Below are 15,063 nucleotides of genomic sequence, written 5' to 3' on the forward strand. Positions count from 1 at the left end.
AAATTCAGGATGAGAAAAAAAGCGTAACAGAGCTTAAACTCATCAAACATCACAAAATCTAAATGTCACTATCATATAACTACCAGTCACATCTCTACTGACTTCTTTCCAGCTTTGTGTAGGTGTGGGATATACTTGTGTGTGAGTGTGTGTGGGGGGTATGCATGTGTGTGAGTGGGTGTGGGGTATGCCTGTGTGTGTGTGGTATGGATGTGTGCAAGTGTGGGGTATGCATGTGTGTGAGTGTGGGGTATGCAGGCATGTATGTGTGAATGTGTAGTATACATGTGTGTGTGAGTGTGTGGTATGCATGTGTGTGTGTGTGTGTGAGTGTGTGGTATGCATGTATATGAGTGGGTGTGGTGTATGCCTGTGTGTGTGTGGTATGGATGTGTGCAAGTGTGAGGTATGCAGGCATGTATATGTGAACGTGTAGTATGCATGTGTGTGGGAGTGTGTGGTATGCATGTGTATGAGTGTGTGGTATGTGTGTATATGAGTATGTGGTATGTGTGTGTGTGAGTGTGGGGTATGAGTGTGTATAAGTGTGTGGTATGTGTGTAAGTGTGTTGTATGCATGTGTATGAGTGTGTGGTATGTGTGCATGAGTGTGGGGTATGAGTGTGTGTGTGTGTGTTGGAGGTATGCATGTGAGTGTGAGGTATGTGTCTGTGTGATTGTATGGTATACATGTACATGAGTATGGTGTTTGCATGTATATATTATACATGTGTGCAAAGGGGGTGTTGCACGTATGTGAGTTTGTACACATGGAGGTCAGAAGACAGACACTGGATGGCCTGCTTTATCACTCTGTGGTAAAGGGTCCCACTGGTGCTGAAGCTAGGCTGGCTCCCAGGGAGTCCCAGAAAAGAACCCTCCTGAAGACAGGTACACGTGGTCACACTCAGTGTACTGCATAGGTGCTAGGGTCTAAACTTGGGTCCTTGTACTTGTTCAGTAAATTTTCTTACCCAACAAACCATCTCTCCAGCACACTCTTTTTTTTTCCCTCTTTGAGCATGAAATTGACATTTTTTTTTTTTAAATAGAAAGAATGGAAAGCTAAACTTTTCTTTCCTATATAGAAATCTGACCTCATTCCTTTTAGGGGTGCACAACTTTGACATTTCAACACGACATGGTCACCCACAAAGTTCATGCTCAAACACCATGCATCCAGATTATAAAAACATGCAAATAGATTGCAAAATAAATCGCAACATTTTAAGTAAGCTTAAGGTTTTGTGTTGGGGCACTTTCATAGTTCTCCTTGGCTGAACAGGACCTGTGGCTCCAAGATAGTCTGTTCTGGGGAGTGTCTTCTATTCAGTGGGCCCATGAATGTCTCCCCACAACGGAGAGAAGGCACTGCAGTAGTTTGACTGGGAAACAGTGCAGCACTGTTTGTTTGTTTGTTTGTTTGTTTGTTTTTTGTCTTACAAAGATCAAGGCATTTCACAAAGCTAAGGATACACTCCATCCATCTTCCATGTGCAGGAACTGTTCTGTCACTTCCTCTCATTAAGTACTCCGTGTCTTGCTCACTTCAGAACACAATTGAAGTTCCTTTCTTTCAGCCCCATCCCTTCTCACCTTCAGCATTCATCCCTCATCAACTCCCTCATGGGTTCTTAATGGGTTACACATCAGGAATACTCAGCTGCTTACAGTTCTGGGACATGGTATCCTCAGTCCCCCGCCTTTGTGTGAGATGCTCTCTCTCTATGCTTAGAATCCCCTCCCCAGCTTCTCCTCCTGGGAAACTGGCTTCCTGCCTTGAGTGTCAGACAAAATCCCACTCCCCTGCAAAGGCTTTCTTCTTTGCCACAAAGATGCAACTGATTGTAGGTGTAGCTCCTCAGTAGCCTGCAGAGTTTCTGAAAACCGGGAACTTCTCAGCCTTCTATGTGGGCAGCCCTGCACAGAGCCTGGCACACAAGTAGCCACTCTTTAAGTGCATGGTTTGGTTTTATTTAAACAAGTTGCCACTACCTAGACCAGAATTGCCTAGAATAATGATCCTCTTGACTCAGCCTCCCAGTACTGGAACTATAGGGTATATTTCACCATTCCTGGTCAATAAACAGGCTTTAAAGATAAGCATAGAGCAATTGCTATATGCCTAAGCTTGAGCTAAAATCCTGTCTCATTTTGTGCTGATGGAAATCTATGAAGAAGTATTCTTATTCTTATTCTTATTCTTATTCTTATTCTCATTCTCTCTTTCTCTCTCTCTCTCTCTCTCTCTCTCTCTTTCTGTATACGGATATATGTATGTATGCATGTATGTTTATGTGTGTGGTGGGTGTATGTGTGTGCATGTGTATGTGTGTGTGAATGTATGGGTGTATTGTGCATGTGTGTGTATGTCTGTGCATGTGTATGTATGTGTATGGTGGGTGAATGTGTGTGTGCATGTGTATGTGTGTGTGTTCATGTATGTGTGCATGTGCAGGCATGCATGCATGGAACACAGAGGACAACCTAAGGTGATGCTCCTCAGAAACCTTGCCTCTTGTTTTCTGAGTCAGGGTCTTTCATTGGCCTTGTAGTTCACCATAGGCTAGGCTGGATGGCCAGTGAGTCCCCGGGAATATCCTGTCCCACCTCCCTAGCTTTGGCCATTTCTCCCTTTGTAGCTGACCTCCAAGGTCAGTGTGCCCAATCAAAATTAAGCACTTCATCCTAACATGGGGTGGGGGGAGGTTCTCCTTTCCCTTTATAGACTGCCATTTGCCAAGGGGCCACATCTGTCTCTTCTCTATCCAGATGCAATCTTTGTCCCTCTAGGGCAAATACCCCTCTCTCCCCTCTCTCGTTCCTTTTCCCTTCTCACTCCCTCATCTTCTATCTCCCATCTTTGTCTCTGATTCCCTGCCCTCTGTTCCCTCTGGGGCAGATGAGTCTCCTTTGTGCTGAGACCTTGGTCTTGGGGTATCTTGTGGTGACTTTGAAGTCCTTTCAGGGACACCTCTGCAGGTTTTTCTTGACTAAGGCCAATGTTGTCACCCATCTCATTGTCTGCCCCACTCCCTGACCTCACAGCACATACCACCTCTCTGTTTATTATTATTTTTTATCTGGCTTCTGGAGATCAAACTCATATTTTCATGCTTGCAAGGAAAGCACTTTACGGACTATTTTATCTCCCAGGACTGTTAATATCCTGATCCCTGTAGAGGATGAAATATGCTACCCCCAAATACATCACTTCAACATATGGCTTATTTTAACTTAAAAAATAATGCACAGGCAGAAAGGTTCTGTGCCTGCCTCCCTATTTTCCTAAAAGCGGGACATATATTTCCATGTGTGACTCTGTGTCCCCTGACAACTCCAAGGTAACTTGAGAATCACCAAGAGGAATCAATTTAGCAAACTTTACTAAAATAGCTCCATTTTCCACCAGTCTCCTTCCCCCCACCATGTGCTTACCTCCCACAGTTTGCCACCCCTAAAAGCCTTTGCTGTTTCTCTACAAATCCACTGCCTTTTGTTAACTCTCGAAAATTCTGTGACTCTAACCAGTTCTACAGTTAGCTATTTCTGAGTTTCTCTCCTAAGTCAAGGGTACCTCCAATTTGCAAAGTCTGTCTTTTGTAAGTCAATTTCCAGGCCCCTGGTGAAGAACCTAGAAGAGAAAATCGGTTGTTTTGGTTTTAAACTCCCCTATAGTGTGCAGAGGGAGAAAGTCAATAAGTTTAAATCATTTGCCCATAGCTGTTTCAGCTCAGTTCTGTCTGATGTAAAAAAGCTGTTTACTGGGCCCAGCATCCTTTGTCCTTCTGCAGCAGTTAGCAACTGCCTATGGAAGGGCTGATCCAACTTCTGAAGTAATAGACAGTTCTTGCTTCTCTGAGGGACCACAACTCCTTTATGCTTCTGCCCTATCCATGCCCACTGACATTGTTCATTTCAAAGTCATGGGTGCTCCGTCCAGTCAAGCCCAATGGCTACTTTAATCTTTTTTTTTTTTTAAACACTCAATGGATTCTCTGTTCCCTCTCCTCCCCTGTCATTATAGCTCTGATATTTCTTCTACCTCAAAATGCTGAACTTCCTCAGAGAAGGCCTTGAACCAGCCTCTCTCCTCTGCCCACCAAGTGCCATTGCTGATCTCTCGAAGTTCTGTGAAGTTAAGGGGGATGAATCCACACACTGTTTATGACAGTTCCCTCCAGCCTGGATGTTTGTACGAACTCAGACGCCCAAGTCGCCACTTCACGTGACTACATGTCCAACCAGTGTGTCCTCAAATTCCATGGGCAACTCTGTTTCTTTCCTGAGAGATGGTTTTCTCCTACTGCTGTGTGACAACCTATTTCAAATATTAATGGTTCACAAATCCAGACAGTGTACCATGTGGCTGACTTATTTCCATTTTTGTTTTGTTTTGGTTTTTTGAGACAATATTTCTCTGTATAGTCCTGGTTGTCCTAGAACTTGCTCTGTAGACTAGGCTGGCTTTGAAGAGATCTGTCTGTCTCTGCCTCCTGACTGCTAGGATTAAAGATATGCTACCATTGCCCGGCTCAGACGGATTTATTTGGGCTCCATGTTTCTGACCTCAGCCAGGGAGAAGCTGATTTGAAAGTGAAAATTCCCTACCCCATACATTAGTGTTTGAACTCTAATCTCTAGCATGGGGTGATTTCGAAGGTTGGGGAACCTTTAAGAGCCTTATTGGAAGAAATGGGTTACTAGGTAGAGGCCTTGAGGTTTTAAAGCCTGGTTCCACTTCCTGTCTGCTTTATGTTCCTTTTGTCTGTCTGTCTGTCTGCCTCATGTTTCTGCCACCATGCTTTCCCTGGCACTGTTATGAAATATAATGTGGCTTGGGGTATCTTTGGTAGACTCAAGCCAAGGTGTACCCCTGAGAAATTACACCATGCAACAGATGTGGTATAAAAGAGGTTTATTTGGGGGAGGGGAGAGGAGTGAGGACCTGGGGAAAGGATAGAGGGAGATAGGTAGACATTTAGACAGGCAGACAGGAAGACACACGGGGAGCAGAGAAAGAGCCGTGAGGGCAAAGAGAGGGGGCAGAGAAGGGGAGATAAAGGGCACAGAGAGAGCTGGGGTGGCAGGTGGGTCCTCTCATCCACCACACAGACCTGGGGCACCGGGTGGTGGCGACAGGGCATGACATAAGCACCTGCTGAGGTCCCTGAGGGCAAGCCAGTGTAATTGCTGCAAGCCAACACAAGCCTTCTCACCTTTAAGTTATTTCTTGTCAGATATTTGACAGAGTTCCTAACCAAGGGTAGCTGATGTAGAGGGCTCAGAGAGTAGGGTGGCTCAACAGTGGGAGCTGGCATCATTTGCAAGGTGACTTTACTCTACAGCTAGTGGTTGAAGCTGTCTGCCAACTGGGGCTATAGATAGTCTGGAACATTTGCACGTGGTCACATGCCATAGTCCAGGCTCCTTCCAAGGTGGGCATCCTCAAGTAATGCTTTTCTCAGGTAGATCAAACAAGGTAGATCCTTGTTTGTGTTTCTTTGTATAGTCTACATTTGCAAGTCCCAGGGTCATTTCCACCCTTACTCCGTTGGTGGGAACTCGACCAGCAGGTCTCATGTCTAAGGTGGGGGGGCAATATAGCACATGAGGCAGGAGAATAAGGGATGTGTGAAAGTTCAAAATTAGCACAGGAAAGAAACTAGTTGGCAAGGAGAAAGGCTCACATTCCCTCTACCACCGACTACGCACAGCCCCTGGCATAGGCTCAGAGGGCCTCTAGGGCGTCTGAGGGTGACCCGAGGCTCATCATAATACTATAATGCATACACCTGGGTGGAGATTCAATGCTAAATGAAACCAAAGTGCATGAAGTTGTATGTAGAACAACATGTAACAGAGGGTGTGTGAGAAAGCCCACAAATGACAGGCCAACTCTACACTGCATTACTCTTGCGTTTCTAAACGGTTTTTTCCCCCTGCCTCTGGCACACATCCTCCCTTGGAAGTGTACCTTTTAATAATAAACTACCCCTGCTTCTGACACTACCCTCCTGTCTCTATTTTCTCATTCCAGGATATAAGAACCTGAAAATCCTCCAGACATGCCCACTGAATCCTCACATCAGCCAATATCTCCCCCGCTCCCACCCCCTGCCCTCGTGGCATAAATAGTACAAGCCACTATCACCTCATATCACTTACTGGTCTCATTGCTTCCATATTTATCTCTTTCTAACACATTTCCCATACAGCACTCAAAAGTGATCTTGCTAAAACGAGGCTCGTCGTCTTCTCTCAGGCGGCCATTTGCAGCCAGGGGTTCCTCCTCTCTTCTTTAAAAGTCCCTACGGGTGTCTTGGTGCTCTCAGAATTAAAGGTCACATTCTTGCCCCTCCACCCTGACCCAGCATCATTTTCCCTGGACTCAGCCACACCCCAGCTATGTCAGTGCATGTCTGCTCTGTGGCATTGCTCTCTCTGACCCCTTCACCTGCTGCCTTTTTTACTATTACTCCCCCCTCCCCCACCCAGCTTTCCAGGCTCCGTGACACAGAGCACTAAAGTGACTTTTTTTTTTTCTCCTTTTTATTTCCTCCCACACATTGCTCCATTTATTTTCTCCAGAGGTCATTTTACAGTCTAAGATATGCGTTTATATATGCACTTTCTTATGTTGAACTCTTTTTTTAGAATGTGAACTCCACAAGGGTCCTGTTTGATGGCTTTATCCATAGCACCTACCACAGTGCCTGGCACATAGGTGCTGAGAAAATACTTGTTTACTATAACCAAAGCAGGTAGATAGATAAGTAAATAATCGGTTTCCCAATGGCAGAAAAGAAGAGCCACTTTCTTCCAAGGGCCTCTTTAGACAACAAAGAAGAATTCCCTTAAGAGGTCTTGGCCTTTGGAGCCAGGAGCCAGTTGCAGCCCTTTAAAGGTCCTGGACATCTATCTGACCCATGAATAGACCTGGCATCTTAATCACAGGCTATCCCTGAAGAAGGCAAGCCTCCCAAATGATCTTAACAAATAAGTCACCTGCACTCTGTTAGTGACTGACCTAATTAGACCAGTTTGGTTTCTGAAGCCTCGTGTGGTTCTTCGATGGGTTTCCCATGAGCCTCATTTTCTTTCGGGCAGTCATTTGCAACTGGGCCTGACCACCCCTTTCAGATAATCATCTCTGCAATCATCCCGCGATTCCAAACATTCAGTCACCCACATGATGGTTTCCAAACTCTCTGGACTCATTTCGACGGCACACTTAAGCTTTTTAATCCCATACCCCCATCTGTGAGCCATAGGCATCTATCTGGTGATTCTAAAGAGGATCATAATGAAAATCATAAATGAAAAACGTCATAATAAAGTAACTTTGAAAGTGCCCCGAGACTCCTGCCAACGTCTTTATGCTTGTAAATAGCCGCAGGCATCCAAAGATCGGCACTCTTAGTCACTCACCTCAAGGCCTCCAGACAGTCTCATTACACTGAAGCTGCGCTACAAGTTCATTTGGCCTCAGAAGATATTAGCTTCCTTCCTTTTTATTCATGTTATATCTTCAGACAAGAAGATGTACTCCCAGCCTCCTGAGGAGGGCTCTGCCCTCACTGGCCTTCATTTTTGTATTTTATTTCTTACCATAAACCAGCTTGTCATGTTTCCTCTCTGTCTTATTAAGAAGGTGTTTAGGTCCCTTACAGCCTGACACCTTAATTGAGATGGAAGCTTATTTATCTCTTTCCTTTTGAAACTCAAAACGGATTTGTCACTTATGACATTGAAAACAAAACAAAACAACCCAAAACCCCACAACAAAGAAACCGTCCGCTAGGCATAGTTCCTGTTGAATTTGAGAGATTCCCCTCCACTCATTTTTTCTTAGTGATAGCTTTTTGGTCCCTTTCATGGGCTGCAGTGTCTCACGTTGAGGTCACAGCTCATCCCTATGGTTTGGTAGCAAGTCTACAGTAGAGAGTCACAGAGACCTGGGGAATAAAGTCAGTGATCTGAGTACTCCCCTCCAGCTTAGGCCACCTCCTATGCTTCACTTATTGCAAAATCAGGGTGGGGTAACGTTCTCATACCACTCACCCACATATAAAGGGAGATTTCAAAACTTTTGGGAACAACATGGCTTCTAAATGTGGGATCTGCTTACCAGTCCCCATCCTCATGGGGTGTTCAGAGTTTTAAATTTAACTTCTCTGATAGCTAAAGAATGGATTCATGGCTCGGGAAAAGAGAATAAATGTTAATGAGCAACATTTTTATCCAGTCTCCAATCCTTACCCAAGTCGCTCAATTCAGATTGGAAATCCTTAGGATCCGGGCCTGATAGAGCAACCTGGAGAACAATGTAATGCTACTGTGTTTATCATCTCTGGTTGCTTCAAAAAGAGGCAAATATTTACTCCATCTGATACTTTGTCTCCAATCAAATGAGTTTTTTTTTTAAAGACATGTCTTTTTGAGCTCTTTGTTTTCTCCTAAGCGCGTTGTTAAGTTCCCTGCTCTGCAGTGTTCTTCTTGCTGCTCCATCTGTTCCTGCTTCCAGAGATTATTTATTTATTTTTTTTAATCTCCTCAGGAAATTCAATGGAACAAGGTAAAGATCAACTGCCGTGGATTTTTGTTTCTCTTCTTTCTGGGAAAGAGCCAGTGTGTGTTTAAAAATAGACTGGAGAAATCTCTACAGCTTGAGATTCATTCAATCCTTGAACTATTTGCTGTAAAATACAAAGCAGGGTTGGCTCACCTGAACTAAAATGACCTTTGGAGCAAAGAATTCGCCTCTGCAGTCTTCCGCAGAGGCCAGCTTCACCTAATATAGTTAGCCTGACAAAAGGAAAGCAGGCAATGCGGAAGTATTCCAACTGTCCCATGCCAAACCAAACACTTGCCAATTGACTATTAATATATACTATTATATAATATGTTACTAATGTATGTAATCAATATAATATATTATTAATTAATATATTATCAATAGTAGGTATTATGATCTTGGCATCAGCTATCCAGGGAAATAAAAATAGCTAGACAATAAAAAAGAATGACTTAAACAACAACAAAGCATTATAGAGGTATGACTGACATATGGTAGAAATTTTAAAGGTTAAGAGTATTATCTGTGGATTTGGAGCAGCTGATAACCCAGCAGTCTTTAAGGTCATCCCCAGAGCACCTCTGTGGTGGTTTGTATATGTATGTATGTTTGTATATGTAGATAGGGTTTGTATATGTATATATGTTTGTATATGTATGCTTGGCCCAGAGAGTGGCACTATTTGGAGGTGTGGCCTTGTTGGAGTAGCAGGGGGTGGGGGGTCTTGTTGGAGTAGGTGTGTCACTGTGGGTGTGGGCTTTAGTGCCCTAGTCCTAGCTGCCTGGAAGCCAGTCTTCCATTATTAGTAGCCTTCAGATGAAGATGTAGAATTCTCAGCTCTGCCTGCATCATGCCTGCCTTGATGCTGCCCTGCTCCCACCTTGATGATGATGGACTGAACCTCTGAACCTATAGGCCAGCTCACTTAAATGTTGTCCTTTTTAAGAGTTATCTTGGCAATGGTGTCTGTTCACAGCAGCAAAACCCTAACTAAGACACCCTCTGTTAGAAACCCAACACACCACTGGGATGAGCATGATGCTTGAATCTCTGATGACAAATTAAAGATGGTAGTTCTCTTACTATTGTATTGTGATATACTTTCATAGGACAAAGTTCTTGGAGCAAGGTAATCTGATGCTTCCTTGGAGAAGCCATTCATCTGTGCGTCCACAACTGATTCTGATGAGCTCCTGCCCTGAGCAATGATGGCTTTCCATCCTTCCTGGCAGACCCACTGGACACAAAAGGTAGGCATGCTCTGAGAATAGCAGTAGATGAGGGGACTGGTGGGCAAGCCCTGGTTCCGTCTCACTCACCTTCTCCAACAGCTGTCTGTCTCCTTTGTTACTTTTGATATAGTTACTAATTCAGAGAAAAATGGCCACAATACAAGGAACCCCGTGTATCTCCTCAAATTCATCAAGTTTTCATTTCACCCTCAGTTAAATACATTTTACACTTAGGGCTTGTTTTGCTTTGTTTTCATTTCAGAACCAAACCAAACCAAACCAAACCAAAACAACAGCTAGGGGCTAGAGAAATAACTCAGTGGAAACAGCTGTGGGAGCCTTAGGAGTGACGTTTGGCTCCTTAGAACACACATAAATGTCGGGTGGATGTGACAGCCTGTTTGTAATCCCGACCCTCATTTAGAGGTGAAGACAGGCCATTCCGGGACAAGCAGGCCAGATTGTGAGCTGTAGGTTTAAGTGAGAGGACATGTATTTGAATACATATATTCGCTTTTACACATATGAATATGTATACATGAACCCAACTACACACATTCAAATGAATTAGTTGATTAATTTCTTTTGCTTTTGTTTTCTTTTTGAGACAGGATTTCTCTGTGTAGCCTTGGCTGACTTGGAACTCATTCTATAGATGAGGCTGGCCTCAAACTCAGAGATCTGTTTGTCTCTGCCTTCCAAGTGCTGGGTTTAAAGGTATGTACCAGCATGCCTGGATAATTAATTGGTTAATTTCTAATTAATAAAATTATAAAGAAAGAAAACTATGATTTGGTATTCATTCATTCATTCTTCATTGTTTGAGATTGAATCTAGAACTTCTCATACACAGGTTAAATAAGCATTCTAGTACTGAACTGGCCCAGCCTCTTTCTAAATTTTCTCTTTCCTTTTATCTCTATCTTATCAGTAGAGAAGTAACAGTTCACTTGCTGTGTTTTCCTCTGCCTGTCCAGCCTACATGGGAGACCAAGTCACAGAACAGTCTGGACAGAACTCTGAGGCTCAGCACTGTCTTTGGCCAAGGTAATGAAGCCAGTTGCCATTCAGCTTCACAATCCACTTTGCAGCCCACCCTGCGCTGCGTCCTTCCCTGAACCCTCAGCTCATCAGGCTTAGTAGCAGGAGCCACTATCCACTGAGCCATCTTGCCAGTTCTAACCTTAATTACTTCTTTAAAGATCCTATCTTCAATAGTCTTGCTGGGAATTACCTTCAGAACAAACATTTTAGAAAGATAGAATTCAAGCCTTAATGAGAGAGAGAGAGAGAGAGAGAGAGAGAGAAAGGATTAAACTAATAGCTGAAAAAGTTATTTGATAAAAATGTATATACTTACAGATCTAAGAAGTTCACAAACTTAAGCAGAAGAATCAAGAAATTTATGCTATTGCACATTAAAAAATCATCCAAAATCAATGATAAAAAGAAAAATCTTAAAACTAGCTGGGGAAACAACATTTATGTATGGGATGAGTAAAGATGAGAAGAGAGTAAAGGCCAGGCTGTCCAGAATAACAGAAGAGCAGAAGGGAAAACAAAAGAAACTGAACCCTGGGATGCTCTCCCAAGTGAGAACGACTTTCAGACAATGACTTCTTCAGATACATTAAAGCCAGAAAGGTTTTTAGTAGGTCTGACATGTTCGAGAAAGCCCTTTGGGCACAAGGGAAATAATGGAAGGCAAATTCCAGAGTCACAGAAAGGAAAGAGAATCAACCAATTTGGGAGGTTGTGTGGCCAGTAAAGAACAAAACAGAAACCCAAAGATGAGCAAAACTGTTTCAGTTATTCCAAAACAAAGTCCTGCGGGACTGGAGTGATGGCTCAGCAGTTAAGATCATGCACTGCCCCTGGAGAAGACCAGAGTTCAACCCTCCACAGCCCTCATCAAGTAGCTGAGAAAGACACTTTTCTTTTTCTTTTTTTACTCTTTCCACAGTAGTTTTATAACAAAGCAAGGCAACGCTTTGACACTATATTTACTACTTGTGTCTTACCATAGGGACAGTGAAACACTATGAGCACTAAGTCCCTTTTTAATTGTCTGGGAAGACCTGAGAGGCTCTGAGATCTGCATTGATGTCTAGCATGGCCATTCAAAATGAACATTGAGCCTGGTATGCTGACAATATCACTCAGAAAGCCCAGGCAAGTGAGTTTAAAGGTAGCCTGGGTTTCAGTTGAGACTCCCATTTCAAAAACCTAAATGTAAATAAGTAAATAAGGTAAAGTTGGGGGTTAGTCTTTGGTTCTCCTTCTTGGAAAAGTTAGTAATAATGAAGACGGAAGTAGAAATACATTCTCAAAAGACAGAAGTACACTTGTTGTTTTGTGGTTTTGAGATAGGTTTTCACTGTGTCCAAAGCTGGCCTTGAACTCACTGTGATCCTTCTGAAAAGCAGAGTGGTAGTTAGGGGGAGCACCCCTGGGCATAGGCCATTTGTTTACCAGCTTGAGAACACAAAGAAGACTGAGTCTTAGGTTGCATTAAAAGTTAAGTGGAGATGTGCTGGAGAGATGGCTCAGTGGTTAAGAGCACTTGTTGCTTTTGCAGAGGACCAGTGTCTATTTCCAGCACCCACTTGGCAGCTTACCACTGCCTGTAACTACAGTTCCAGAGACCCCTTGAGCACATGGTGCACACACACTCATGCAGAAAAAAAATACTCATACTAATTAAATAAAGCTAAAAACTAAACGGATGAAAGCTAAGTGTGCAGCCTGATATCCTTCTCTGCCCTCTACATGCACACAAACACAGATACACACACAGACACACATACACAGACATACATATACACATATACATATATACATAAACACACATACATACATATATACACACAGACATATAGACCACATACACACATACAAATACACACATAGACATACAGATACACATACACACATACATAATACACACAGATTCACATACATACTTATATACACATACACACATACATACATACATACATACACACATATACGTAAACACACATACATACACACTTAGACATACATACATACACACACACACGTACACACACATACATAGACACACAAATACATCACAAGAAAGAAAGGGAAGGAAATGAAGGAGATAGAGAGAGAAGGAGGGAAATGCTTTTTGGCAAAAGGTAATTTATTTCCGTTTGTAAAATGTTCAGATTATTTCCTATTTACACACATGCCCTTCTTTGGAAGCACCAACTTTGGGCTACTTTCCTATAAATTCATTTATATTTGCCTCAAGAATATTCAGTTTCCTCCCCAAGCAGAAGGCAGACTCTGGCGGACAGAGTGGCTGCCACCTCTCTAAAAGTAGGGCATCATCTGTGGAAGGGGGAAACAGAGGATGAAAAGAGCTTTGTGTCATACAATCATGAGCTCACAGTGGTTGTTGGGCTTGGGCAGAGACCCGCTATCATTTGGAAGATGAACTATACATTTATTAACAGGAGAAACGAAGCCAAGGTAGAGTGCATCATGGGAAGATATGGATCAAGTGATGGAGGTTAAGGTTTTTGCTCATATTTTATTTTGGTGATGGTGGTAGGTCAAGTTTTCATTTTGTCTCCTTTTCTCCTCCTCTTCCTCCTCCTCTTCTTCCTCCTCCTCTTCTTCTTTCCTCTTCATTGTTTGTGGAGACAGGGTCTTACAATGTAACTAACTCAGGCTATGAACTCCTGGTCTTTCTGCCTTAGCCTCTCCTCTGCTGGGATCGCAGGTGTGTGCCACCAGGTCCTGCCTGTTTACTCATTTTTCTTCTTTTATCTTTTTGTGTAGATACCTACCTGTGTGCTCTGTTCAAGTGTGTGTGTGTGTGTGTGTTGCACATCACGTCTTTGGTACATGTGAGACATCTCCCAGCCCCTTGCACATTTTTATTTTGTACTTTTTGGGTAAGATATGTGTCATTTTTATAAAGCTAGGAAAAACCATACCATTACAAAAGGCGGGGAGGATTCTTTTTAAAATCCTCACCTGCCTTCCATGCCCAGGGAATGTTCCTACATAGCAGAGAGATGTAGATCAGTTGCTGGGATGAGAACATCTGAGGGAGCCCAGATAAGGAACCCTTGAGGACCCCCACACAAGCCCCAGGAATGCTGGGAACAACTTTATGGCCCAGCATTATGGGATTTTTAGAATAAATTATGGTAGCTCTGAATAACTGGAATATTTGCAGGCATCGAAAATCTTTGGTTTTAAGAATATTTAGTAACATGGGGAAATGCTCAAATTGTAGCATTAATTTTTAAAAGTCACATGTGGTGTTATGCTGCTTGGAAAGAAAATTATACATGCAATTTAACTTCTTAAAGGAAATGGACCCAACTGTTCATAAACATTATCACAAGGTGATAAAAATACAAATAATTTTGACTTCCTTACTCCTTTCTCTATTTAAAAAAATTCCAACCGTGACTTAGCTTTATAATTAGAACACAAAACGTTATTGGTATATGGGTTTTAAAAGAACATGGCTATGGCAGTTCTTTCTCAGCAGAAGTGTTGAGTATCCGGCCTGGATAGAGAGACATTCACTCTCCCTGGTTGGCAAGCCATTTTCCCCTGTGCCTCTATTTCCTGACCCTAAAATGGCAACAACAGGTTAGGTGCTCAGTGGGAAAGTAGTTGCTTAGTAGTGGAGATGTCACTACTTACCTCACAGAACTGCTGTAGGAGTAAGCAAGTTAGGGAACTGGAGGCGTGGCTCGGTGGCTTCCAGAGGACCTGAGCACCCACGCCCCGTGGCTTACAACTACCTGTGACTCCAGCTTAAGGGAATCTGATGCCTCTTTTCTCCTCAGGATCCTATACCTGTGTTCTCCCCCCTCAGTGCCTGCCACAAGCCAGGGGACTGAGCAGTCAAAACTTGAGCCTAGGGCCACAATTCGGACCCAAAGTTTAACAGCATTTAACCAACATCATCTCCTAAGTCCTTCCCTACTGAAGGATTTGTACTCACATAAATACTCACATATACACATGATTAAAAAGAAAACAAATCTTTTTAAAAAGTGTAAATACAGTCATTTAAAACACAGTTCCTGGGACAGTACTTACTATATAAAAACTTTCCTGGTTAATATTAGTGATTATTACTATAGGTTCAGAACCCTGGTTTCCCACCTGTGTATAAGCTCAGCTATTTCAGAAACAGGGGATTTTCTGAATATAATCACAGCCCTGCAAAATGCAGAGGAGCCTGCACTCAGCAGTTAC

This window comes from Mastomys coucha, unplaced genomic scaffold (assembly GCF_008632895.1).
Source record: "Mastomys coucha isolate ucsf_1 unplaced genomic scaffold, UCSF_Mcou_1 pScaffold15, whole genome shotgun sequence".
Classification (NCBI taxonomy): domain Eukaryota; kingdom Metazoa; phylum Chordata; class Mammalia; order Rodentia; family Muridae; genus Mastomys; species Mastomys coucha.